Source organism: Protopterus annectens, chromosome 1.part1, assembly GCF_019279795.1.
Source record: "Protopterus annectens isolate FY-2018-M chromosome 1.part1, PAN1.0, whole genome shotgun sequence".
NCBI classification, from domain to species: Eukaryota; Metazoa; Chordata; order Ceratodontiformes; family Protopteridae; genus Protopterus; species Protopterus annectens.
Window position 1 is genome coordinate 411,348,309 of NC_056726.1, and position 27,076 is coordinate 411,375,384.

Here is a 27,076-nt window from a genome sequence, read left to right on the forward strand (position 1 = left end):
GGTGCAAACAATGGCAAAATATTATTATTCAAAATCATGGGAAATTAAAAAAATGTGGAAATAAAGAAAGTCATAAAAGACAGGTTCATAGGTTCATAGGTTCATAGGTTCATACTAGGCTATCTGCCCTAGGGCATTTATAAGCCTAGCCAGAGTGTGTGTGACTTTCACCACCCCTTAGGATGAGAATACTATACCCATTAATTTGCTGTGCCTCTGTCCAGTAGTGATACAGAGATGATTCCCGGGGTAAACCTACGATCTCCCATCCACTCGTCAAGATTTCTCTTGAACAGAGTCAGTGAGGGGCTCTGCCTCACATGGACTGGGATTCTGTTCCATAGTGTGGGGAGTCTCTGGGTGATGAATCTGTCCCTCCAGCACATCCTATTTATATCCGTGTTGAGGTTTAAGTCTCTTGCTCTCGTGGCTCTGGTGGATTTGGATTTTTGAGGTGGAGCATGTCCATTAATTCGGGTTGGACATGGCCTTGTATGTCAGGCACAGATCACCTCTGAGCAGACGGTATGCGACTGAATAGAGCTGGAGTTTCTTCAGTCGGGCATCGTATGACATATGTTTGAGCCCCTTTATCCTTTTGGTGAGGAACTTTTGGGGTCTTTCCAACTGCTGCAGGTGTCGGGTAAGGTACATTCGAATGGGGCGTTGTACTCAATCATTGGTCTGATAAGTGAAGAGTACAGGGTACAATGACCTCTCCTGATCTGGATGTGAATCCCTTCATGATCAGGTGGGCAATGTAGAAGGTCTTCCTAACCACTTTGGCAATGTGAGTGTCAAAAGAGAGGTTACTGTCAACTTGGGTCCCCAGGTCCCTGATAACTTCTTCCATGTTTAATGGATTACCACCTATGTGGTAATTAGGGGTTACCTTGTTTTTCCCAAAGGGTATGACTATACATTTTTGGCATTTAGCTTAAGGCCATGGCTCTGGCACCAGTTATCCATTTCTATGAGACCTTTCTGGAGGATGTCTGTGTCTGATGGAGTGTCAATTATGGTGCCCAGTTTGCAGTCATCTGCAAATTTTGTCAACCACAATCCCCCTATGTTTGCCTGCACTTCAGAAAAATAAATGCCGAACAAGGGGGGGCCCAGGACTGAGCCCTGTGGGACACCGCTCGTGACCGGATTAGAGTCTGACATGGCACCAGCAACTCTAACCCTGTGTGTTCTGTCCTTGAGCCAGTTTGCAACCCATCTTGTGACATATGGGTTTACATCTAAGCTGGTGAGCTTTTCTATGATGCCCGAGTGGGGTATTGTGTCGAACGCTTTTGCTAGGTCAAGGTAGGCTCTATGAACTGCCTTACCCTCATCAATGGCCTTAGTGACTGTTTCGAAAAAGTCGACCAAGTTCAAGAGGCAGGATCTGCCCTTGACAAAGCCAAATTGGGTAGGATCCAGTGTCTGTAGGTCCCCAATGGGAGATGAGATTTAAGGAAGGAAAGGAAATAAATATGTTTCTGTGGTGGTTAACTTTAAAAAGTTACCTGATAAAGGTTCAATGAAATATAACCAAATTAATGAGAGAGATTATGTAGCCTGTGCAAAGCTAAGGAAACAATAGAACATGTATTTTACAGTGCTACAGAGATAAAGAATATTAAATAAACCTCTTTAACTATGAATATTTTAAAAAAGTTGATATTGATATGAAAATATGATACATATGAAAAGAGTATGAAAGAAAGTAAAGACAAACAAGGATAAGATTTTAATCACTACAAAATGCAGCATATATAGAATGCTAGTATTATATAAAAAGACATGGGATAGTGATAATCTTGTAAATAAAATTAAATGATGGTTATGGAATAAGAAATGAGGGCTTTTTGATTTTATTATATCATATATGTAAATAAAGCTTTACTCCTTTCCATCAGTAGAGAGTGCTGTAGAGCTTTGTAGAGGGAGAATAGATAGTTTACTATCAAAATGTAAAAATCAAAATAATTTTCCACTTTTTTATTGAACCATTTTGACAAAATTGGTAATAACGAATTACCAACATTTCGGAAATGGTAACACGGAATCAACATTTGGACACTGGAAGTTCTGTGTTACTGGTAACATTTTTGCAGGGAGACAAGCCCGCCTCCACCCCATGTGGGGGAGTTGTACAACTCACATTCCCTGCATATTACATATTCCAGTCTGAGATCATACTACAGTGAGAAAAGGATACATTTCCCAATCCCCACTGTAGTGTGATCTGTTATCAGAAGGTTGATTCACATTAACGAATGCACACTACCATTCTGTAATGTGGATTCAAACATTTTCTGGATTGGCATTCTAAAAACTTGAAAACAGCTTTTTGACCTTTCTAGCCTCATATAAGTGTTGATCTAAATTTTGATAGAAAACCGAAAAGATGATAAAGAAGTGGCTGAAGTATAGTGCTGAGAGTATGGAGATATCAGGAGTTTGGAAAGAAGTTGGATATTAATGCTTTGTAGATCAAAGTGACTCTGTTAACTCAACTTGAATTGTAAAGATCAGTGTTAAAAGAAATGAAAGTGATGTACTTACCACAACAATTGTAAGAATTGATAGGACTTTTCCATACTGGAATTAACTGGAAACAACTGAAAGAAACTAGAATAAAACTCTTATCTATTAATTGTGCTGAGCAGGTGTCAGTCTCTCCTTTGTGGGCCAAGTCTTTTTGCACTTTTCAGAATGAATTCTGCAAATACTGTAGTTTGATTAATAATGTTTTATTAGATGTTAACAATATCAGGATACTGTCCTCAATAACAGTGCTAATAAACAATAACACTTTGTAGAAATCATGGAATGCTGGATAACAATAACAACGCAGATAAATACATACATATATATATATATATATATATATATATATATATATATATATATATATAAAAGTTTCTGCTCAATATATTCTGATTCTCCTAGATAATATTTTATTTTATTTTATTTATTTATTTATTTGCAGTTGGTTAACCAGTATATTCCATTGGGCCAATAAGAACCCGTTTTCAATGGAGTACTGGGGAGAAAAGCTCTGAAACAAAACAAAACAAAGATTGCATTAATTTACAAAATACATTTTGATTTCAAGACAAGTCAAGGTTTTTTCCTGTTACAAATAAATTTTTAGATTACATTTAGTAAAACAAAACATTGCATTAGTAAATATACAGTTTCTTTTTGAGAATTATAAGAAGTTATTTACATTTAGCTTAGTATTTGCTAAATGCAAGTATGAAGTTGGTGTATGGAAATATATGGGATGGTTGCCTGTATGAAGTGAGGAATAGGCTATGTGGGGTGGGAGCAGGAGCATTACCACTTCAGTGTTAGATGAGAGTGAAGTGATTTCTTAAAGGAAGGGAGGTTGGCAGTGGTACAGATGGTGGGAGGGAGGGAGTTCCATAGGCGTGCCAGAGAAAAGGATAGGAGGTTTTGTCCTGGGGGTGGAGGGGTTTGTACAGTTCTATTAGGTTTTGGTTGTTAGTTCTTAGTAGACTTTCTGGGTGGTGTATTTTAAAGGAAGAGGAAAGGGAAGGACAGAGGGAAGGGTGAAAAATTAGTTTGTGTGCACATGTAAGCTGGATATAGGTCAGATAGTTGGGAAGTTCTAGCCAGTTTAGTTTGTGGAGAGATACGCAGTGATGGGTTGATGATTTGTGGCTAGTGGCAAATTTGGCAATTTTATTATAACAGGAGGACAGTTTTGTTTTGAGGGATGATTGTAGGTTTGTAAGGAGAGGGTCACCATAAAGGAGGGAAGGGATGATGGGATGGGACTTGAATTTAAGCTGGTCATCGATGTGGACCCCTAATAGTTTGGTTTCAGATACCACTTCAAGAGGTGTGTTATTCTGGCTGGTAATGGAGAATAGGTTTCTGTCTATGGTGCTGGTTTTGGAGGGGGTAAATAGCATAAGTTTGGTTTTTGATGCATTGAGTGCTAGATGATTGTCTTTCGTCCACTGTTCTGTGGTAGGGTAGGCATTTTGAGTCAGCTTTAAGAGAGTGATTATGGATGTGGCAGCACAGATAATCATAGAATCATCTGCATATTGGATAAGGTTAGTATAAGGGATTGAGTGGAAGAAATCATTTATAAATATATTGAAGAGGAGGGAACCCAATATGGAGCCCTGGGGGACACCAGTGGGAGTGTTGCAGAAGGGGGAGATGGCTTTTTTCCACTTGACAGTTTGTTGCCTGTTAGAGAGGTAGCTGGTGAACCAGTTGAGAGAGGAAAGGGATAGGTTTAGGTTAGACAGTTTAGTAAGGAGAAGGTTGTGAGAGATAGTATCAAAGGCCTTAGAGAGGTCAAGTAAGAGAGTAGATACAGTCAAGCCAAACTCCCTGGCTTTATTCACAGTCTCCAAGAAGGATAGGAGGGCTGTCATAGTGCTGTGATTGGGTCTAAAACTGTGTTTGGTGGGAGTTAATAAGCTGTTATCTAAGAGATGGGGGGAGTTGAAGATGGATACATTTTTCAAGGAGTTTTGAGATGGGGAGAGGATGGCGATGGGACAGAAGTTAGTAATATTGTTATTATTGCCCCTTTTGTGGAAGGGAATGATGAATGCCTTTTTCCAGAGTTGGGGTACGATGCCTTCTTGGATAGAGTGGTTGATTAGGATGCTGATGGGGAAGGCAATGGCTTTGGCAGCTGTGCTAAGGAAGGATGAGGGGATATTATCGGGGGCATTGGTGAATGGTTTTAACTTTTGCAAGAGTTTTTTTATGGTAGCAGTAGGAATGGGTTTTATGGAAAATGGTGGCAGCTGAGTAGATAGGGAATGAGAGATTGGAGATGAAGATGGTGGCAAGAGAGGAGATGCAGGATTAGGGGAAGAAGTGTTGTTAGAGAAGGATGAGGTTAGTTTGGAAATAGATTTAATGAAAAAAGAGTTGAATTGGGTGGCCAAATCAATATCTTGTGCATTAGGGTCAGGGCTTGGGTTTTCAGTTGTGCCGTCTTTTAGGAGTGTAGTTATACCTTTCCAGAATTTTTGGGGATTGGTTTTATGGTTGTTTTGAAGTAGGGAGAAGTAATTCTGTTGGTCTATGGTGATAAGCTTTTTAACTTTGTTGCGGGGTGCTTTGAACTCATTAAGGGTGGTGGGAGTTTTGTTTTTTTGGTGATGTGCCCAGGCTTTGTCTTTAAGGCGCATGAATGTTAGTGTGTTTTTGATTAGCCAGGGGGCAGTTTTGTTTCTTATTCTTTTGGTTTTTGTGGGGGCATAAATATCTAGTATTTTTAGAAAAGTTTCATTAAAGTGTGCAACAGCATTTTCCAAGGGTAGAGTTTTTAGAGGGTTCCAATTAAGTGATTTTAGGGAATTAGAGAAGGCTTTAGGGTTGAAGTTCTTTGGGTAGCGAGTGGTGGTGTAACTGTGAGTAACTTATAAGGGAGAAGGAAAATGCCTTGTAAAGATGGGAAGGTGGTCACTGAGGGAATCAGGAAGAGTCCCACTTTCAGGGTAGTAGTGGAGGTGAGAGACTAAGATCCAGTATAGGGTGCTACCACTGGAGAAGTCTTTAGAGGGTCTGGTAATGGAGTTGATGAGCTGAGAGTAATTATATGGGTTGATATTTAGGGTGTGTGTAGGGGACTGAATGGAGGGCCAGTTAATGTTAGTGTCGCCCAGGATAATAGTGTCATTACTGATATTGGAAGAAAGCCAGGAGAGGATATCTTCAAGTACTGAGATATTGTCCCCAGGTGGAATGTAAAGGGAGGCTATGCATATGAGCTTGTGTTTATTTAATTGAAATAGAGCTAGTATTAATTCTGCATTGGTGAAGTGAGGAATTGTTTTATTATAGGGAGTAATGGATAGGAAGGATGACTAGAGTAGAGCTACTCTGCCACCCTTTTTGTGGGCCCTGTCATTTCTGATGATGGAGTAGTTAGGTGGTACTCTTTCTGTATCATTTATATGAGGGTTTAACCAGGTTTCTGAGATAGCTAAGATGTCAGGTTTGTTGTGAAGAAGCCAGGCATGCAGATTTGGAATTATGTTAGCTATGCTTTGGGCATTTAGAGAAGCTAGAAGGATTGATTTGGATGTAGAGGGAGTAGTGTTTGGGCCTGGGTTAGGGTGTATATCTCCAGATAGTAGTATGGTTGTTAGATGTTGGAGTATGCTAAAGAGGTATTTGGATTGCTTTGCTTCCAGGATGTGTCTTGCTAGATTAGCAAGGGTTTTGGAGGTTAGAGCAGGGCTAGAGATATTATATAGATTGGGTAGCTTGTAGCAAAAAAGTAGATGGTTCTTAATGGGATACAGGCCAGGGGATATTGAGGTAAATGAGTGTAACTGTGTTGTGGGGAGTGAGTTGGTTGTATGATGGAATGATGTGTAGGATATGGTGTTGGGTTGGGTAAGGTATTGGATGTAAGTAAGGTTCAGAAGCAGTAATAGTAGCATTGAGAAGGATGTATGTTTAGTAGGCATGCTGAGGATTTGATAAAGTGGATACATAGTGTTGGAAAGGTATAGGAGTAAGTATAGCCTTATAAAAATAAAAGGGAAGGGTGTGGTGATAGAAGGTATGTAGGGGAGGGAGTAGAAAGTGGGTGGAAGTGAAAAGGGTGTAGTGTAATAGGTAGAGAGGAAGTAGGAGGGGTTAGGTGAGTATAAGTTAAAGGTTACTGGGGATGGATGGGAATTGGGGGTGGGGTAGGGGATCCCAGTGAGCCCACAGGGCGAACTGAGCAGGAACAGCAAAGTGAAGGAAAACAAAGCTGTAAAAACAATCAGTGAGATGCTGACTGCTAAGGTAAGTATAGAAGGAGGAAGGTTAAGATGGTAGAGGGCAAAAGGAAGTATGAGGTGTAAGGATAGCTATGTCACTTATGGTGAAATTAGAGGGGTACAGTAGGACCTACGTAGAGCTAGGAAGGGAGAATCTAAAAAAGAAAAATAGTGTCCTAAGGAAAAACTCAAGTTGAAGCAAGTCGGTTATATATACCAGGTAAAAATTTCAGGGGAAGGGTGCCATCAAGTGGGCAAAAAACTATACTGCTACAGTAGCACCTGGAGTGAGAAAGGGGGCCAAGGAGTACAGGAGGGAGATTGTAAGTGCAGTTAATTACAGGCACTATGAAAGTGGAAGTGATGGAGGTAGAGAAGTAGAAAGGAGTGTGGCTGCTGGCTATCCTGGCAAAGAAGGGTACTTTGCACTTCATTGTTTAAAGAAATGGCTTAGCATACAGCAAATTACATACTTTCATGTATCCTTAAGGGGATGAGTTCAGGGAGAAGATGGTCTCAATTCCTCAACATAGGAAGAGGCAGCAGACTGTATTTTAAATTAAAGGATTTGAGGTCATCATGTATGGCAGGTTCTCCAATCCTACTTCAGGATGTGCAGGTTAACTAGTTGGGTACACAAGGGAGATAGAAGACAAAGTAGTAAGGAACAACAGGAGTCAACAGCTGAGGCAAAATAATAGACAAAGATAGATAAGATATAGGCAAAATCACATTACTAATCATATAAGCAAAGACAAATGACAAAAGCAGTAGGACAGAGTCACTTAAAAACTACTACATGAGTAACTTCATTTAGGTATTATGCATCATGATCCTTTAGGTGATTTCTGGTAATTTAGAGGAGTAGTACAGTAAGAGCTAATGAGCTAAGAAGAGATGCACCACTTAGGCTCACTGTGACAAATATGGGTAGTGTATTCACTATGTTAAGGGTGGATGAAAATGAATTTAAAATTATTGTATGAATGTCCAAGCTATAAGGACCCACACAGAGAGTTTAGTAGTACAGGAACTAAAGCTCAAACACATTTTAGTGAAGACGGTTAGTTACTTATCAAAAAGTACAAGATGGCTGAGAAAGTCACAAGCTACGTAGGTTCAGTGTGGTAATGTAGGAGACTCAGGAGGTACACTATTGTTAAATGCTAGTATATATATGAAGTAGTAGGGGTCATCTAGTTAAAATAATGCAGAAAACACTTAGATTGAATACAGTGTAATAGTGCTGAAAAGGAGGAGGTAAGTTATTGAGAGAATAGTATGGCACCTATACAGCACTACGACAGCTCAAGCAGTGGACCAACTATCCAAAGCAGCGTGTATTTGCACAAAGTCATAACAGTACCAAGGAAAACAGCTTTATGACTAAACCTTGAGCAGGAATACATACAGGTACCTATACAGCACTACGACAGCTCAAGCAGCAGACCAACTATCCGAATTAGCATGTGTTTGCTCAGCGTATTATCAGTACCAAGGAAAGACACTTTATGACTAAACCTTGAGCAGGTAATACATACAGGCAGTTAGAGTCAAGACGCTAATCTCAAGCCGTTTACAATAGTGTGTGGTTGCACAGCATCATATCACTACATAAAACTGCTTTAATGGCTATAAATTTAGTAGGTAAATACATATGAGCAGTCATAAGGACAAGATGCTAGTCTAACTAGGATTTACAGTTAAATGAAAGCTAAATGAAAGCTTAGTTCACTAGAGTGTGTACAGGGACTTCCTACAGGTAAGTACATCTGCGTACATCAGCTCCACGTGTACCACACATTAGCGATTAGGCATGTATGGCATAGACATCCAATTGTTTCACTTTAGGTAGCAGAAACAGCATATAATATAGCTAAAATAGTTTACAAGAGATGATAGAGCCACAAGACTAATGTAGCATTATCAATTATTATGAATATCATAAAGCAGCTACCCAAAAAACAGTGCTAGAAAATAAGGCAGCACACATCAAATAATTACTAAAAGACATAGCAGATAGCAGGGTACATCAGTGAGTATACTAGTCCATTTGAGGTAATAGTTTGTGCAGAATGTCAGTAACAAATATTATACAATTACAGTGGAGTGCAGAAAAGGTACAATGACAGCAGTTCAGAGCACTTACAATGGATAAGAACACTGAAGCCCGGGACGCACAGCAGCCAAGAGCAAGAGAAGGAATTAAAGATGGCGCCTCTTGGGGCAGGGTATATTTCATTGGTTGGAAAGGGAGTAATGTAAAAAAAGGGAGGAGAAGGTCAAGCAGGGTTGGTACAGATAAGAGGAGGCTGCACGATTCAGCAACAGGCAATGGAGGCTTACAGAGAAACATTCATGTTTGAGTGTAAGCGGTGAGGATAGCAAGGTAGAAGGAGTGGAGGAGGGGAAAAAAGAAAAAAAAAAGCAGGGCAAGGAATGTGATATAGAATAGGTAGGAGGAAGTGAAGAGAGGTGTGGAGCTAAGCGGAGCAGGGATAGAGCAAAGTGAAGGAAAACAAAGCCTGTAAAAACAATCAGTGAGATGCTGACTACTAAGGTAAGTGTAGAAGTAGGAAGGTTAAGATGGTAGAGGACAAAAGGAAGTATGAGGGGTAAGGATAGCTATGTCAGTTATGGTGAAATTAGAGGGGTAGAGTAGGACCTAAGTAGAGCTAGGAAGGGAGAGTTTAAAAAAGACTATCAACTGAAACAGTCTTTTCCTCCTGAATAGTATGGATATTTGATCTGACTTCTGCACTCAGGCTCAAGTGTCAGTTCTGCAAAAGACCTTTTACATATCAGTCCAAAATCTGATTTACTGACTTCACTGACCATGTCTGAAGTATATCCTTAATAATACCAAAACCTTGTAATGTTTTACACGCCTCTTTAGCCTTGGTTTCCAAGCCTTGTCTTGCATGTACCTCACAGTCTATTCTTAACTAACATTCCATTGCAAGGGCACATATCTTTCCTTTGAGAAAGGAACATTCTGTATTTTGTAATTCTGCACTTCTCATGCTTAGCCAGCAAGATTATTTTTTCCCTCCTATTGAACTGTCTTTCCCTGAACTATATGCATAAATGAAACACAAGTCTGACATTATATTTTTAGGCCTATTCTGCCTTTTATTCTGCCTTATGTGTAACTGTTACTTTAAAGTAAAAGCCCTCAGTGTAACCGCAATAGATCCATGTTGTCTGAGTTTTGTCCATTTCAACATACGTGACGTTGGATGCGATCAGATCTGACCTCGGCACCAAATTAGAAGCTGTTATGGTTTCAGGGCTCTAATTCATTCCTGCCCATAATTCCCTGTGCTGCACTCCAATAACTCAGATTGAGTTTGCTTTATAGAAAAATGTGCATACCTATTAATGGAAGAAAGTAGTCTTTAAATGCAGAAAATGGAACTGAACTGGTTAAGATGATTAGCATAATGTGATACTATTGGACTCAGGCAATATTGGTAACAGACGTGGTATAGAGGATAGGCCACCAGATCTTCCAGAAACCATGCATACAAATAATTTGGAAGGGTGAGTGGAGGGATGGGAGGTTCACCTGGACACAACCCAGACAACATTGACCTATCATTACGGTAAGTACATACATTTTGTATCCAATGTTGTATATTTTCATCTGATTCAATATATGAGACAGATTTCCAAGCTGTCTTACAGGGTGCTACCAAGGAAGGACATTCCTGAAATGGTGGAGCCAAAGGACGAGTGAGATCTGAATTGTACATCCAGTTTATAATGAGACACAAAAGTATGCACAGTGGAAAAGGTCACTACTCCACAGATGTTGTCAACTGGTAGTCTCTTAGAAAAGGCTGTTGAGATAGCCACTGCTCTGGCTGAGTGGGCCTTAGGTTTGGACTGCAACTTTAAATCCAGTGATGTACAGACAAAGGAGATGCAATCATATAGACAGAGTAAATTTTGTAACAGCTTTAGAGTAGACAATAAAAAGTTGATCAGATTTTCTTTCTTAGTCCAGTGCAGATAGAATCTGAGTTGGTGATGCACATCTAGTAAGTGTAGAATGTATTCTCCTTTGTTCAAAAACGTATGGAAAACACAGGTATCTTTATAGATTGATTTAAGTTAGTTATGGATGCCACCTTTGGGATGAAGGATGTATTAGTTATAAAAGACACCCAATTCTTATGGAAAACCAAGTATGGTGACTTACATGAGAATGCCTGTAATTCAAATTACACCTTGTGGAGGTGGTAGCAATTAAGGAAATTCTTTTTCAACTCAAAAATGCAATATATACTGTAGCCTCAGGTTCAATTGGAGGTTGCATTAGGGCCTGGAGCATAATAGTAATATCACATGGGGGCATGGGATTTCTAATGAGGGGATACAGCAGAAAGGCTTCTCTAAGAAAGGCTTTTGAAATTTTTAAGAATGCCAAAGAAACATCATTTTGTCCTGTATGGAAGTTGGAAATTGCTGCTATCTGAACTTTGATGGAAGAATAGCTAGATCCTTGTTGAAAGAGTTCAGATAGAAATTCCAAGACCATTGGAATGGGAGCAGAGAAAGGGTCCAAACCCTTGGCTATAGCTCAGAATGAAAACTTTTCCCATTTACTGTTGTAGACCTTCTTCATGCTTGATTTCTAGGAGGCTGTTATTATATCAGTAACAGAACTGGAAAGCCTAGTATCTCTGGCTATAGTGAAAATTGGAGGGAACTAGTGGTTAGTTTCATGGTAGTCTGATCCATGGCAGTGTGGACAAATTAGAAAAAAGATCTGGATATTGATCCAACATCCACTGTGGATATACTAATAGAGCCCACAGAAAAGAGATCCGTGTTGGTTGGGGCTAAAAAGGGCCAATGAGGATTACTCTGGCCTTGTACTGTCTGGCTTTCTAAATGAATTTGTTCATGAGGGGTAATGGGGGGAAATACATACAGGAGACTGGGGGCCAACTGTGGACTAGAGCATCCGTTGGTGATTGACCCTGCAGATGGACCAGGGCAAGGTAACTGTTGCACTTGTTGCTTAGGTGGGATGCAAATAGATCATAGCAAGGTTGGCCTCAGTGGATGAAAATTAGCCTTGCCACTGATGGATTGAGGGACTACTCATGAGAAGTTAGAATAGTCCTGCTCAACTTGTCCACTCAAGAACACTGGAACATCCCAGAATGTGTATTGCTATCAGAAAATGGTGTGTAGACTTTGCTCGTTGTCAAACTCTCATGGCCTCTCGATGCAGGGGATAAGAACAGGTTTCAGCTTATTTGCTGATATACCATACTACAGCCATATTGTCTGATTGTATGGAGATTACATCTTTGGGGAGGGCATTCTGGAAAGCCTGCAATGCGAGGACTGCTCTCATCTCCAAGATGCTAATGTGAATATTGGCCTCTAAGTTTGACTATGTACCTTGGGTCATTCTCCCTTCGAAATGCCCCACCACTCTAGAAGGGAGAAGTCTATGGTCAGCATTGCTAATGGTGTTTCTGAAAGAAAGTGTCATCCTTATGTTACTGATGGTGTGAAAATTCATCACACAATGTGCTGTCTGCAGATTCTTATAAGATGAATCCTGGCATGCAAAGGATGAATCTTCTGGGACCACTGAAGTGCAAGTGTCCATTAAAGAATTTGTATGTGATAGTGAGCCATGGGAACCATTAATAAGGAAGAAGTCTGATAATTTGAAAAGTGAAATCAAGGTGGCATCTGATAAACTCTTTCCATTGTGTTGGAAGTAACTGACACATGTGAAAATTCGCTGATATGCCTGGATCCTGTAAGCATTGGAGAAGAAGGTCCAGATGATGTACCAAAAGGTGCCTGGATGAAGCTGTTAGGAGTCAATCATCTAGATAAGGTAAAACATGGATCGTGAGAGTGTGTGTAAGTGCACCACCACCACCACTGCCATTATCTTGGTAAACACCCTGTGTGGGCTGTGGTGAGACTGAACAGGTGGGCTCTGAATTGAAAATAATTGGCTCCCAGCTATAAACTGAGAAATCTCCTAGACTACGTCTCTATCTTCACATGACAGTAAGCATCCTGGAGATCTATCGAGCACATCCAATTGTCCTTTCTCAGAAGAGACAAAATGGACTGAATTGTGACTGCCTGGAATTTTATCTCTTTCATGGTCTGGTTGAGATGAAAGAGATCCAAAATTGGTCTTAGGTCCTGTGTTTGCTTTGGAACTAAAAAGAACCTTGGGTAAACTCCAAATCCTAGTTGGTCTTTGAGGACTGGCTGGATGACTCTTTTTATCTAGCAGCTTGGAAATTTCTAGTGCTACTGATTCCCATTGACTGGATGGAACATCAAGAATTACTTTCTTCTTTACTGGAGGACAAGAAAAGGAAATTGAATAGCCTCTGGAAATTATATTTTGCACCACTTGGCTCACTGATGAGTATGACTGTTTCCCAAATCTCTCCAATGCCCTAGACTCAATGTTAGGGGGATGGACAGAGAAACTGTCCTCAGATAATTCCTTCTTTGTGGCTGCATGGAATCCACTGAGGGACCTATACTCCAGTGCTTTCTGTCCTCGGGAGGTTGCAAGATTCTTTCTGTTTTTTTTATTTATTTATTTTTTTCAGAATAGGCTCCACCACATCAGGTTCCTTCCAAGCCCCATTGTGCCATAAGATCAACCAATTGATCAAAGGGTGGTACAACCCAAGACAAAGTTGAGCTGGAACTAAAGGCTTCTAGAAATACAAATTCATCAGGAAAGAGATCTTTGATGGACCAACTCCCTCTCTGTTTCATAAGTTCTCAAATTTCACCAAAGGTGACATCCTCTGAGGGAGACATGGGTAAACCCTCACCTTCATCCAAATCTGTATCTTACGTGACTGACTCCCGGGAGAAGTCTATGTGCTTTTGCTTGCACATTCATTTCCTGTGAACTGATTCTGTTGGGGAGGCAGAAGGTTCAGAATCGGACTGGGAGATGATGTAACAAGTAGTACCAGAAGACTGGAAACTTAGTTGCTAAAAGATCTGATTTCTGAGGAAGAGCCAACAGATGAGACTGCCATTTCCAGGTTGGAGTTAATGGAAAAATGTGCTGTTAATAAGAATGCTGTTTTGGGAGTAGAACTAATAAAATCAGATGAAAAAAGTTAGTCAGTCCTTAATATAGATGGACATGTGACTTCAAAATGTGTGGCCCCAATTCAGAAAAGAAAATATGCAGAAGTAACAGTAGTGACTGAAGTCAGAATGGAGAAAAGAATAAATGAGAAAAAACACACAACATTAAGAATTTCTATAAACAAAGATGGGGACATTAATAGATACATTGTTAGGACAGTCTGATTTCTCCTTTGAGTTTTATAGTCTCTGAAGTGACATGCATAGTACAACTGGGAAAAGAACATTTCTGTTGTGCAAATTTTTACACCCTTTGATTTGTGTAAAAGTTTATCTTTAAGCTTAATGACAAAAATACTGAATGCCCATAGAAAATCTGCTTTTGGATCACTGAATGTTAAGGAAAAAATGTATATACAATTCAGAATATATGTTATTACCGAAGATGATTATGACTTCCGCGGTGGTGCAGCAGTGGTGTTGTTGCCTCACAGCAAGAGGTTCTCCCGTTCGATTATCGGCATGGGTTGGGAGTGCCTTCTGTGTGGAGTCTGCATGTCCTCCCCGCGGTCAAGTGGGCATTCAAAAGACATGCGTTGAATGTACATGCCTTCGTTGAAGGTTGGGCATCGAGCTGGCAACTCGACACCATAAAAAACAACTGCCAATCATTAGCAGACCGGAGTTCCTATGTGGCAACCCCTAACCGGGAAAAGCCGAAAGACAAACAACAAGATGATTATTAGAATGCATTTTGGTTATATGGTAGAACATGTTAATTCTGTTACAAAGGTTTATGATGCTAGAGAAACATGGAATGGTGCATGGAAAGCTATGCTCACTTTAATGGAAGCAAATAAAACGTTTGCATTGTATTACTAATATAGAAGGAATAGGAGGGAATATAAGATACATGGACTAGCTCAAATTTTATTTTTGTGGGACTGAAGGCTGTTTAATTAATAATTGTACTAAAAGAAGATGTAACCAATGTGGGAAAGTTGGCCAATTAATAAAGGATTGTGAAATGTTATCTTCAAAGGGTCTGTATCATTTGAGCGATTCACACAAATTGCGAACGCTCATAATATTGAACATACCGGACCTTGAAGTGCTTTTTCTGAAATCACGGTACAGTGAAGAACAGGATATTTGCCCTTTCCTCACTGTAGTGCAATCTCGGAGTTGGAATATATATTTAGCGGGGCTCACAATAGGAAGTTCGAGGTCCGGTATGTTCGATATTTTGAGCGTTCGCAATTTGTGCAATTTGCTCATATGATATAGACCCATGTTCAAAATATAAAACAATGTGATATCTTTGGTCTGACCATGAGGAATATCAAAAAATAAGTAATATAGTTTTACAAAACTCTCTTCTCAGCAAAGAAGTGAAATACTAGAAAGTGAAGAAAAAAGCAGTATTAATTGAGGAACTCAGCAAGCAGCAGGAAGGATGGATGGAATTATATAGATATAGATATACAGACATATAGACATATATGTATCTCTATACATGCAAAGATAACGCAAATGGCAAGGAGGCATAAAACTCTGACTGTTGCTCAGGCAACTCAAGTTTGATTGACACCTCAGCTTTTCTCAAAACTGATAAGAGAGGATGGACATATGCCAATCTTGGAGGAGGAGGACAGAGCAAAGCAAGAGCCACAATCAGTCAAAGGAGGGATGACATTACAGTAAGCATCCTGAAGAGAGCTTATGACTGATGATGCCACCCTCAGATGGTACACATCATTTATGAATGCAAAGGAATGTGCTTCCACAGGAAAAGGTCATTGCGAGTTCCCAAAATGATGCAGGTAGCCTGCCCCCATTTCCAGGGATGGGTTAGGGACAAATATAAAACACTCTCATTGTTGAGATGCTGGCATCTGTACAGTGTCCCTGATGTCTACCTGAATGAAAGCCTCACTGGATGCCTCTTGCTCTGTGGATCTGGAGAGTTTCTTCTGCTAGGGAACAAATAGGCTCATGTATGATAAACGGAGCCTTGACAGTTAGTAGGCAGGGGGGAACGACAACTGGAGAAAGGTGTATATTTCTGTGCATTTGTGTGTGTGCATGTGTGTTTGTATGTGTTTGGGGGAGGTCTGTGTGTGTGTGTGTGTGTGTGTGTGTGTGTGTGTGTGTGTGTGTGTGTGTGTGTGTGTGTGTGTCTCTTTCTCTCTCTCTTTATGCGTGCATGTGTGTGTGAGTGTCTGTGACATTCTCCTTATGAAAAATGCATATAATGTGTATCCAGAATGTATACTTCAGTGGAGAGTGTGGAATATTCTTATAGCAATTTGCATGACCACCAGCTCATAATTGTCAATTACTGTGGTAAAAAAGGCAGTAGTTTGAAAGGCTAAAGTCAGGAACTTTTTCATTCATATAAAGTTCCATCTGAAAGATAGACATGAAACTTGGATTGAGGGATAGCCTAGTGAGCTAACCTGGGGAATGTAATCTGTGGAGTAGGCAGTTGCCTTTTAGAGATAAAAGTTTGGCCTGAAAAAGGCCTGCAGCCTTGGACTTTTGATTAAACAAGAGCCTCTATCTTTGAGGGGCTACATAGACTGAACAGTATTATAAAGGTACTGTTTGCCTTACTTTGAAACTGCAATGCCAAGAGGACTAATATTTTTGTTTGCAGATTGTTGAATAAATCTGTGTTTTTACACATGTCCTGCTTTCATTGTCTTTTTGGAACTTACCTGTTGTAGAATGTGAACTGTTACATAGAGACTGGCCACATTTTAGTTCCTCATGGTACCTGTGCTGCCATCTTTAAACCATATTTGAACTACAAATTCCCTCAGAGAATTGTGACTGGCATGGTCCTGGCAATGTTTAAGTGTTTTTAAACCCATGGAGTATTTACAGAGGAAAATTGTAGAACTACAGGTGAGGGTGGATCAGAAATGTATACACTTACAACAGCAACAGAGGTTGTTGGATGTCAGATAAAAGAGCCATTTGCAATAGATGATCATACCACTGTGTGAGTAAGGGCAGAGGAAGATTACGGATACAAAGACAAAAACAAAGATGAAGGTGCAGGATTTGTGGGAAGTTAATTCCAATGAATGGAGGAGAGGGTCAAAGATGAATTAGGAGTCTGTAGCAAACAGGAATAACCAAGCAATGGTAATAAAGTAGGAAGAAATACTCAGAGCTACGGGCAAATGCATGATGCAGATACAAAATGTGATCACATATACCTCTCAACCTCTTACAGCAAGAAATCTGAACAAAACCACAAATAATGGGGGAGGGGACAAAGGCCCAAAAATAGGGGCACTTTTTAAATATTGCTCTTACAAACTTAGAAAGTTGACAGACTAACATGTTTTGCATTAACATGATTTTTTTTGAAGGATATTAAGTTTAAAATTAAAATGTCTGCCATTATTTTCTGGCTTTAGTCCTCAATGATTTGCCAGAAACAGAAAACACAATTTTATGAGAAATAGGCTAAAACTCTAAGGCAAACATCTGGACATTCTGCAAAAATCTGGGCAGTTGTGAGGTATGCGGGTAGGCAGAAAGATGGCAGTTGAGGTTTAATACAATGTCAAGTACTGCACTTAAAACATAATAACCCTGACATGGAGTATCCACTCAGCAAGCAGAAAGTATAACAGAATAGTAGGGAAAAGGATCAGGTGGCATTGATTACACCTAAAATGAACAACCAAGGGCAGTGGAAGCAAGAAAAAGACTTCTGGGGTGTATCGTCATGTGAACAGATTCTAGATCCAAAGAGATAATGCTCCTACTGAATGGCTCACCTGCTCATGGCACACCTTGAGTACTGTTTGCGGTCCTGGAGGCTAGTCTGTGTGAGGAACATCAGACTTCTGGAAGGATTATGAGGAAAATTATTAGAAAGGTCTGTGGGATAAAGGAGAAATTATATAACCCAAGGCTAAAGGAACTCCTCTTACTAGAGACCAAAACGCAGGAGGGGCATAATGTTGGCATTACCCTGAACATGAGGGAGAGATGGTTGAGTAAAGCTGTACAGATGGCACCTAAAGTCAGAATTTACTCCTTGGCTTTCTAAAAATAACTTCTTTATGGAGAGAGTTGTGGACCCATGAAGGGAATATCAGAATGGATAGTGGAAAGGGAATCCCTGCAAGCATTCAAGAGGGAATGGGACAAGTGAATAAAGACTGACGGTAGAAAGGTAGGAAGGCAGGAGGAAAGGGAGAAAGGGAGGGATGAAGTTAGAATGTTAAATGTACTTAAAGGGGGGGCTAGGTAGGCTAATGTTTTCCACCCACCAGACAGATGTAATGGCATGTGATTCAATTTTTCATTGTATAAATCACCAAAGGTTTACCAAAATGTTGAGAGCCTCACATTGTTTTCAGAATCAGATATCTTCCAGTAATCAAGATACTCCACTTGCAATCCTCTCTTTTAGAAATCTACAGTTCTCTTCCACATCTATTGGAATTTTCTGTAACTTAGGCATATTAACTGTAAAGTTATCATTAGGAGCTAAGAGGTGAAAAAATAGTAGGTTACCAAGCCCAGAGACTACATTTTAGCTTCAGGTGGTTTTGTGGTCACTTTGCTGCTGGGAAAGGCATTTGTAGGTAATCTTCACTGCTATACTAGAATAATTTCCTGAAAATTTGAAAATGACCAGTTTCTCTGCCTATAAATTGTCAAGGAAAAAAAATTATATATATATATATATATATATATATATATATATATATTTATAAATGGTATTCAGTAACTGGAAGCCATTTTGCTGAGATGGTGTGTGCATGGTACAGATACTACTGCACACCCAAGGGTATTGTGAAGAACCAGCTGGAATGTGGTAATATCTTTACCACACAACCTAAGTGCTTTGTTATACTTATAAAATGGGCATCTGTATCTTAGTTAGTCTGAATTTTGCTTTTAGTAGCTCAGGTATAATGAGTATGTGTTTCATAATATAATTCAATCTAAATTAGTCATGTCCACTTTTAATAAGTTGTGTAGGACTGCAACTTTTTCATTATGTGGAATTCTGTTGTGATATTTTCAAGGCAGTCATTTCAGGGTCTCTTCTGTAAAACTGTTGCATCTTATTATGCAGATTTCCATTTGTAACTGTTGTTTCACAGTTGTTTTCAACGTTTCTAATATGGCTCATTGAGACACAAATGAATGAGGTTACAGCCAGATGAAAACCTACCCTTATCTGAAGAGAAAACAAAAAGTGAAGCAATTTTTTGCAGGTGCACTTCCTTGTTTGGGCATGTTCCTCACCCCCCCCCCAAAAAAAAAAGCTTACCTCTATCAACTGCATAGCTTATATATATAGACATAAAAAGGGAAACAAAATCTCCCAAAATAAAGGAATTGCTATGGGTATACACTTCCAAATGACACCAGCAGTGATTTACTATAGAAAACAGCAAACTGGGACTTCAGCTTCTCAAAGTTGAATTGACCAGCTGGTGGCTCACTCAATTTAAGACTGATGAGGTGTAGGGAAGCTATTATAAATTGTGGTTTGTATCTGGGTGACACAAATTCAGTGTCATAAATCAGGTGGTGGTGTTCCATAAACAGTATGTTGAAAATCTGTGATCAAAATGTTAAGCCTGGGCAGGATTGTGGGTAGTTGTTCATAATAATGTTAAAAAGAACAATTTGTAATGCAGCTGTCATGCTTATAGTTTCTCTGGTTTATGTTTTTATTTCCTGACTCTATTTTCTTTCTTTTTTTTGTTCAGATATATAGAAGTTGATTGCAGACTCTTTTTCTTTGTAGGTCTGAGTTAATGGTGAGAGATGTAATCGCTGTCACTGATGTTCCGAACTCTGTGAGGGAGAAGGGATGTGTGACTGGATGACAAGTCTGAGTTGCTGCATTAATTTTTGTCAGCTCTAATCAATGCATTGATAACTAGCAATGTGATTGAACGGTATTCCTACTCCTTGCCGGTTTTATGTTATACATAGGTGTATGTGTTTATGTTATACATATGTGTGCATGTCTATGTGCGCACATGTGTGTGTCTTTGTGTGTGTGTGTGTGTGTGTGTGTGTGTGTGTGTGTGTGTGTGTGTGTGTGTGTGTGTGTGTGTGTGTGGATCTATAATGTAATAGTGAAAGTTGCAAAACTGATACTTATGGTGCTGCAACTTAAACTTCTAAACCCACCAAAATACAAACACACAACACTGTAACTAAAAACAAAAAATACACAAAAAAATATTAAAATATGTCTCCAAGTAAAATATATGAGTTGAGATATGCTGGATGCACTCCTAACTGCCTTTCTTTAGATACTGAGTGTTCTTTTATTTAAAAGACAGCATACTATGCTAGCATGAAGTGATATCCACACTGATCTTTAACAGGGTAAGTTGAAAATGCATGGAGATTTTTGATATTTGGCCACGGTAACCATTATATGTACATATCAAATTTACTAAAAGCATGTAAATATAATTAATTTTAGAAACTAGACAAATGAATGTTTCAAGCAATGACGTGACATAGTAAAGACATCTGCTCTGGAAATGCATCAGTCAGACAGGTCTACAGGCATAAGACCGATTGCATCTCTAAGGGGAATTAGGCGATCTTTTGATCCCTAAACAAAAGTAGTAATATGGAAATAAAGACTGATAGGTAAGCCCCAGTACAAATGGCAGTTATCTAGGTTTTAGTATGCTGAAGAAATTTTGACATTTTTCTGCAAGTGAGGAAACATTAGTTAAATATACATTGTGCCTGTAAAGCTGCAGATGAATTCAAAAGAGTTTGATGCTAGAAATCTTTGTCACTTTGTCTTTTGTATAAAACAGAAAGTACACTAAAAATCAGTGAATACTCCTTTAAAAGCTGGAAGATTGCATGTATTCAGGAACCTTATTTTACAGGGGTCTGTAAAGTGTCTGCTTCTGAGCTGCTCAGCTGTACGAAGCTCATTTCCATAAGCATCATGTGGCGTTACAGAAACCACATTTTGCCAAGCTGTCAATTGTACAGTCTTCTCTTTGCTAAACAGATTCCCCATTAAAACTGTCTGCACAATTTGTCAGTTAAATGAGGTACAAGAGGGACGCTCTATTTGCCCCTAATTAGCTGTGCAGACTACCTTTGTCTGTTTGATTAAGTATTCACTGTATCAATTTTATTTAATCTGATTCATTTCACACACTTCCCCTGAGACTCAGCCCATATGGTTAACTAATCACTTATATAATCTCTCATATAAGTAGGTTGCAATGGTCTCACATAGAATAAATTCTAGCCACACACTGTGTAGTACCCAGGGAATGGGGAAGGAGTAGACAGAGAACAGGAAAACACAAAATAAAATGAAGAAATTAAGGAAGGAAAGTGTTATAAGAGTGGAAACTAACAGACGTGGAAATAGTCTTCCAATTTATTTGAACATTGCATTGTTGCATCTGCAAACTCGCTGAAAAAAAAGTAAAGTAATATAAAATTGTATTGCCTATTTCAGCCAGACAATGCAGTATGTGGCTTAACAAACAAGGTGGTAGATACAAGAAGAAGACTTGATGCCATTGTGTAAAGAGTGGAATTATCAGAAATAACTTTCGATTCCTATAGAGATGGGTATTGACTTTGGTTAGAATACAGTACTTAAAAATATATTCTTCTGTGTTCTGGGACATGGATTCAAACCTTGATCTAAATGTTTACATAAATAGAAGTGCTGTTTTAAGTTGAATACTTTACTTTTCTGTTAATATTAGAACACTTTATTTCTTACTTGTAGACCCTAAGGACCCTTGCCTTCACATCATACTGTTTTATATATATATATATATATATATATATATATATATATATATATATATATATATATATATATATATATATATAAAACTATTCACAAATTATTTTACACTACTGGATAGAAATTAGATACATAATTACATTTCAGCATTTAGCTTCAGTGTAACAATCAGAAGACAAAAAAAGGAGAGGGCAGCAGTATTTGTAACTGCATGCATACCTCTCAGCCTCTTAGTGCAAGAAATCCGGACAAAGCCTGACAAAATGGGGGGGGTCCCAAAAATAGGGACAGATTGCAAATATTGCTTTTATAAACTTAGAAAGTTGCTAGAGTAATAGGGTTTGTGTTAACATACATTTTATGAAGGATTTAAAGTCTGAAACTCCACTGTATGCCATTATTAGTCACTTCAGTCCTCAAATCATGCCAATGATTTGCCAGAAAAAACACAAATTTTATGAGAAACAGACCAAAAATATGAGGCAAAAATCTGGGCATTCTGCGAAAATCTGGACAGTTGAAAGGTATGAGTACTTGATTGTTGTTTACAAGAGTAATTAAAGGATCCATTTACAGGAATGTGTGTGCCAGGACTGCAGTACAACATGTTCACATACTAGATATATGTCAAGGAGAAAAAAAGAACAGAGAAAACAATCTACCTTCCTGAATATCATGTCAATATACAAGACACTGGAAAATTCCTAGACACAGAAAATGTACATTTGACATATATATCATAACCTCAGGCAAGTAATGTATGCCATAGTTTCTTCACCTTAAAGTTGAGACGTTAAGTCAGAGTCTTCACCTAGCAGTTTAGGACAGGGATTACTTATGAGTCTGCAAACCATATTTCTTTGAGTCCAAATACTGCAAAACGAATTTGATAAAAGTCACTTTCAGAAACCTGAATGTTTTTCACATCCCATGTGGGGGAACCCTCATCTACAGCTTATACACACACACACACACACACACACACACGCACACACACACACACACACACACACACACACACACACACACACACACACACACACACACACACACACACACACACACACACACACACACACACACACACACACACACACATGCACAGTCTCTGTGTGTGTCTGTATATATATATATATATATATATATATATATATATATATATATATATATATATAAATATATTATATGGGTATATGTTACTTTATTGAAAAAGCAACATATCAAATTGTAACTTATTGAGCATAAGTGTTTGAAATGCACCCTACTGAAAAATAAATAAATAACAGTAAACGCTCTTTTTTTTTTTTTTTTTTTTACATGGGACTGCACCCTTACACCCCCTGCTGATTATATATATTAAATCTGGGGTTGCACTACAGTGAGGAAAAGGCAAATTCCCTTATTCCTACTATATCACAAATGAGCAAAGCCAGCACATTTAATAGCCAATAACATGAGGTCAGAATTAAACCTTGCACCTTATGTGAGTGAGGTGAAAACTTTAACCATTATGCCAACCTCCACCTCCAAATCAGTAAGCATTGCTTACAAGATTAGGTGGCCCAAAACTCAAAAAAAAGAAAGATATAGCATACAAGAAAGGCATTCTGACTCCATTATGTTACAGAATATGACATAGATATCACCAGGGTTCTGAAAGCCTTGCACGGCATGCAGGATTAGTGCAGGAGCTCCAGCAGGCAATATGTCTGCCGTGCGATCCAGGAATAACCTGTAGGGGCGTGCATGAGCGCTCCTGCACTACTCCTGCATGGACTCAGCCCCTGTATGCAAATTACCCCATTTGCAGGAGAAATCCATGCAAATGAGGTAAATTTAGAATCCAGGAAGCTGGAAACCGGCCATGCAGGACTAGTGTAATCTGTAGAAATATACTCCACCAGTAAAGGAGTATATTTCTGCAAATTCCAAAATGGAGCCATGACAGCTCCAAATAAAGGATGGATATCATTTATAAAGCATGCCAATGGCCAAGTATAAGGCCACTGGCATGGAAAACAGTTGAAAAAAAAATCAACTTTTATTTTTTTTTTTTAGCTGATCTCGGCTGTTTAAGCGTAGGGCAGCGGTGCGCAAACAGGATCGGGGGGAAATAAGAAAATAAACCTAAAATAAACATTCTAACTAAAATCACTATTCTGCCATTATAGTCAATAGCAGGCAAAAGACAACATGGCCAGTGAATAGTGGTTGCTAAGGGAGGAGGCTCAGTGTGAGACATGTAACTATGCATTAGCAGGCAATCCTATGCAAATGAGGGGAATGACAGTTAATCCCAGATTTCCCCTGCATGCTAGTCAGCTCCCAACAATGTAAGAGCAGGAATAGCTTGGTGCAAGCCCAGAAGTTAGCTGACATCATAGGGGGTGTGTGTCAGGCATACTGTAAGTGGATTTGAGCCCTGTGGCTCAGGTTTGCTCCTAGCTTAGCACAGCCAGGCAAGGGTGTGTGTCTGAGGCTGCGCAGCACTCTTTACATTGCCTCAGTGGGTGTGTGCGCCATGCACCGGGTTTTAAAGAGATAAAAAAAGTAAACCAGGAAATAGCAGCTCTGTGCACATTTGAGCACTGTGCTTGTGTGGCGCGGCCCCAGGCTTAAACAGGAAGGCAATGAGAAGGGAAACAGAACTAGCATAGCTGGCATGTGAAATGTATCAGAATCAGCCAATTACACAGGCAGCAGACAAGCCCAGCCCAGAGCACTACTATAATCTATGCAAATACCTTCCCCTCTGGTTTTTCCCATACTCTACACCACCAGTGTATACAAGCGGGGAAGTTTTAACAAACAAAACAACAAAATGACAGGGGCTGTAATAGCTATCATACAACAACTTGTGGAAGAGGCTGAGGGTGGTGAGGATGTGAATGCTGTCGACCAACCCACAGTGAGGAGACGGAGAAGAGTGTACAGACCCAGGGTAACCTACCAGGGGCTTCATGAGCTGGAGATAGTGGAGCGCTATAGGGTGGACAGGGACCTCCTACAGCAAATTGTTGAGCTGTGTCGGCCACACCTGACACACAGAACTAACAGAGGGGAACCAGTCCCAGTGGATACCAAGGTATGTGTAGGCCTAAGAATACTAGCTACAGGTACCTTCCAAAGGCCAACTGGGGATATTATGGGGATCTCGCAGGCATCAGCATCCAGGGTACTCCACCAGTTCCTGGATGCCATCTCAGCACATGCCGTTGAGCACGTATATTTCCCCAACACCCATGAGGCATTGGCCAGCAATATGCAACTGTTCCACCAAATAGCAGAATCCCCTGAGGTAGTGGGTGCTATAGACTGCATGCACATATGCATCAAAGCACCACTAAGTGAGCGGGGTAAGGTCTACATCAACCGCAAAGGCTTCCCTTCCATCAACTGCCAGGTCGTGCGCGAAGCCCAGGGCATAATAATGAATGTGTGTGCTGGCTGCCCTGGAAGCCATCACGATTCCCACATCTGACATCTAACACAGCTGTACCACAGATTTCCCAATGGGGACATCCCTTACTGTCACCTAGTGGGGGATGCTGGATACGCACTGGAGGTGTGACTGATGACATCCATCAGAAATGCACACACACCCGAACAAGAACTCCATAATGAGGCACACGCATAGACCAGAATTATAATAGAGCATGTGTTTGGGATGCTCAAGTCACTGTTCCGGTGCCTGGATACATCCAGTGGAGCCTTGCAGTACTCACCAGCTACATGTACCCAAATTGTCATTGTATGTGCTATGCTACACAATATGATCCTGCAGAAACAGCTGCAGCAGGAACAGCATGGGGCAGGCCCACACAGCCCCCCACCATTGCCAAGGCTTGCACAGGGGCACAGAGTGACTCAGAGGAGGAACAACCTGAGCCTGCCCCAGTAGGCAGAAGGAGGTATGCCCAGCATGCCCTGGCCTTGGCAAAGAGGCAACGCATAGCACATACACTGACACAGGAGCAATCCAGAGAATAACACCTCTCTCTGACTCTCACGTAGAGTAAAAGGGATGCCAAACATGACACTACCCATGCTCAACCATGTGTAGAGAGCATACTATGTGCATCCAACATAGGCAGCCCTGCAGCACCACCCTCAATACTGGGACACCCACGAGGTATGTCACTCAACCTATTAATTGCCGAATGGAGTAAAATGTGTTGTTACCTGTATCTATGGTATGGATGTGAGCATGCAAGGGACTCAGGTGGGTGAATGGTATGCCAGCAGATAGTAGACACCTATAGTATCACCATGACATCTGTAACAAATACTGGTGTCACCATAGTAGCGTGTACTACACAGGGTGACAAAACCCACTGCAGGAAATATGCTGGGCCACATGTGTGTCCATATGACTCACACATGCCAGTCAGGGAGGTTCACATACCCAACAACAGTCTCAGCCAGCAGGACAGGTGTAGACAAACACAAACGAAGGCTGTGCTATGGCCTCTGAATGATGCCTGTGGGTAACATCCCCCCCAGGCCTACACAGACAGACTAGAGCAGGTCATGCAGTGGGATGTTAGTTCTGAAGGGTAGGAAGTCAGAAACTAATATGTAGGTCAATCAAAGCTAAGACCTGTAGTACACTGATATGCCTCTAGTCAGCATGATAGGTTAGAATACAGAATGCAATGGAGTACTTGACATACCAGTGCAGTCATAGCAAATGTGTACAAGTGTCAGGTGTGCCCCCCCATCCTACGTAGAAATGTAAAAACAGTCAGGTGTGCCCCCCAATCCTGTGTAGAAATGTAGTAACAGTCAGGTGTGCCCCCCCACAATCCTGTGTAGAAATGTAGTAACAGTCAGGTGTGCCCCCCAATCCTGTGTAGAAATGTAGAAACAGTCAGGTGTGTCCCCCACACTCCTGTGAAGAAATGTAGAAATAGTCAGGTGTGCCCCCCCCCAGTCCTGAGTAGAAATGTAGAAACAGTCAGGTTTGTCCCCCCACAATCCTATGTAGAAATGTAGGACAGTCAAGTGTGCTCCTTCTCCCAACCCAGCGTAGAAATGTATTAACAGTCAGATGTGCTCCTCTCCCACAATCCTGTGTAGAAATGTAGAAACAGTCAGGTGTGCTCTCCCTAACCCTACTTAGAAAGGTAGTAACAGTCAGGTGTGCCCCTCCAAACCTATTTAGAAATGTAGTAATGGTCTGGTGTGCCCCCCCAATCAGATGTACACACGTCATAACAGTCAGGTGTGCCCCCTCAAAACCCTATGTAGAAATGTAGTAACATGTATGTGTAGGTATAATACCAGTGGAGCACAGATGCACAGAGGTGGCCACGATAGCAGGATAGGTTGTAGCATCTGCACAATATGCAGTTATGTCTGTGTTAGGTTGGCGTGTGCTTCATATTGTGTGAGAGTG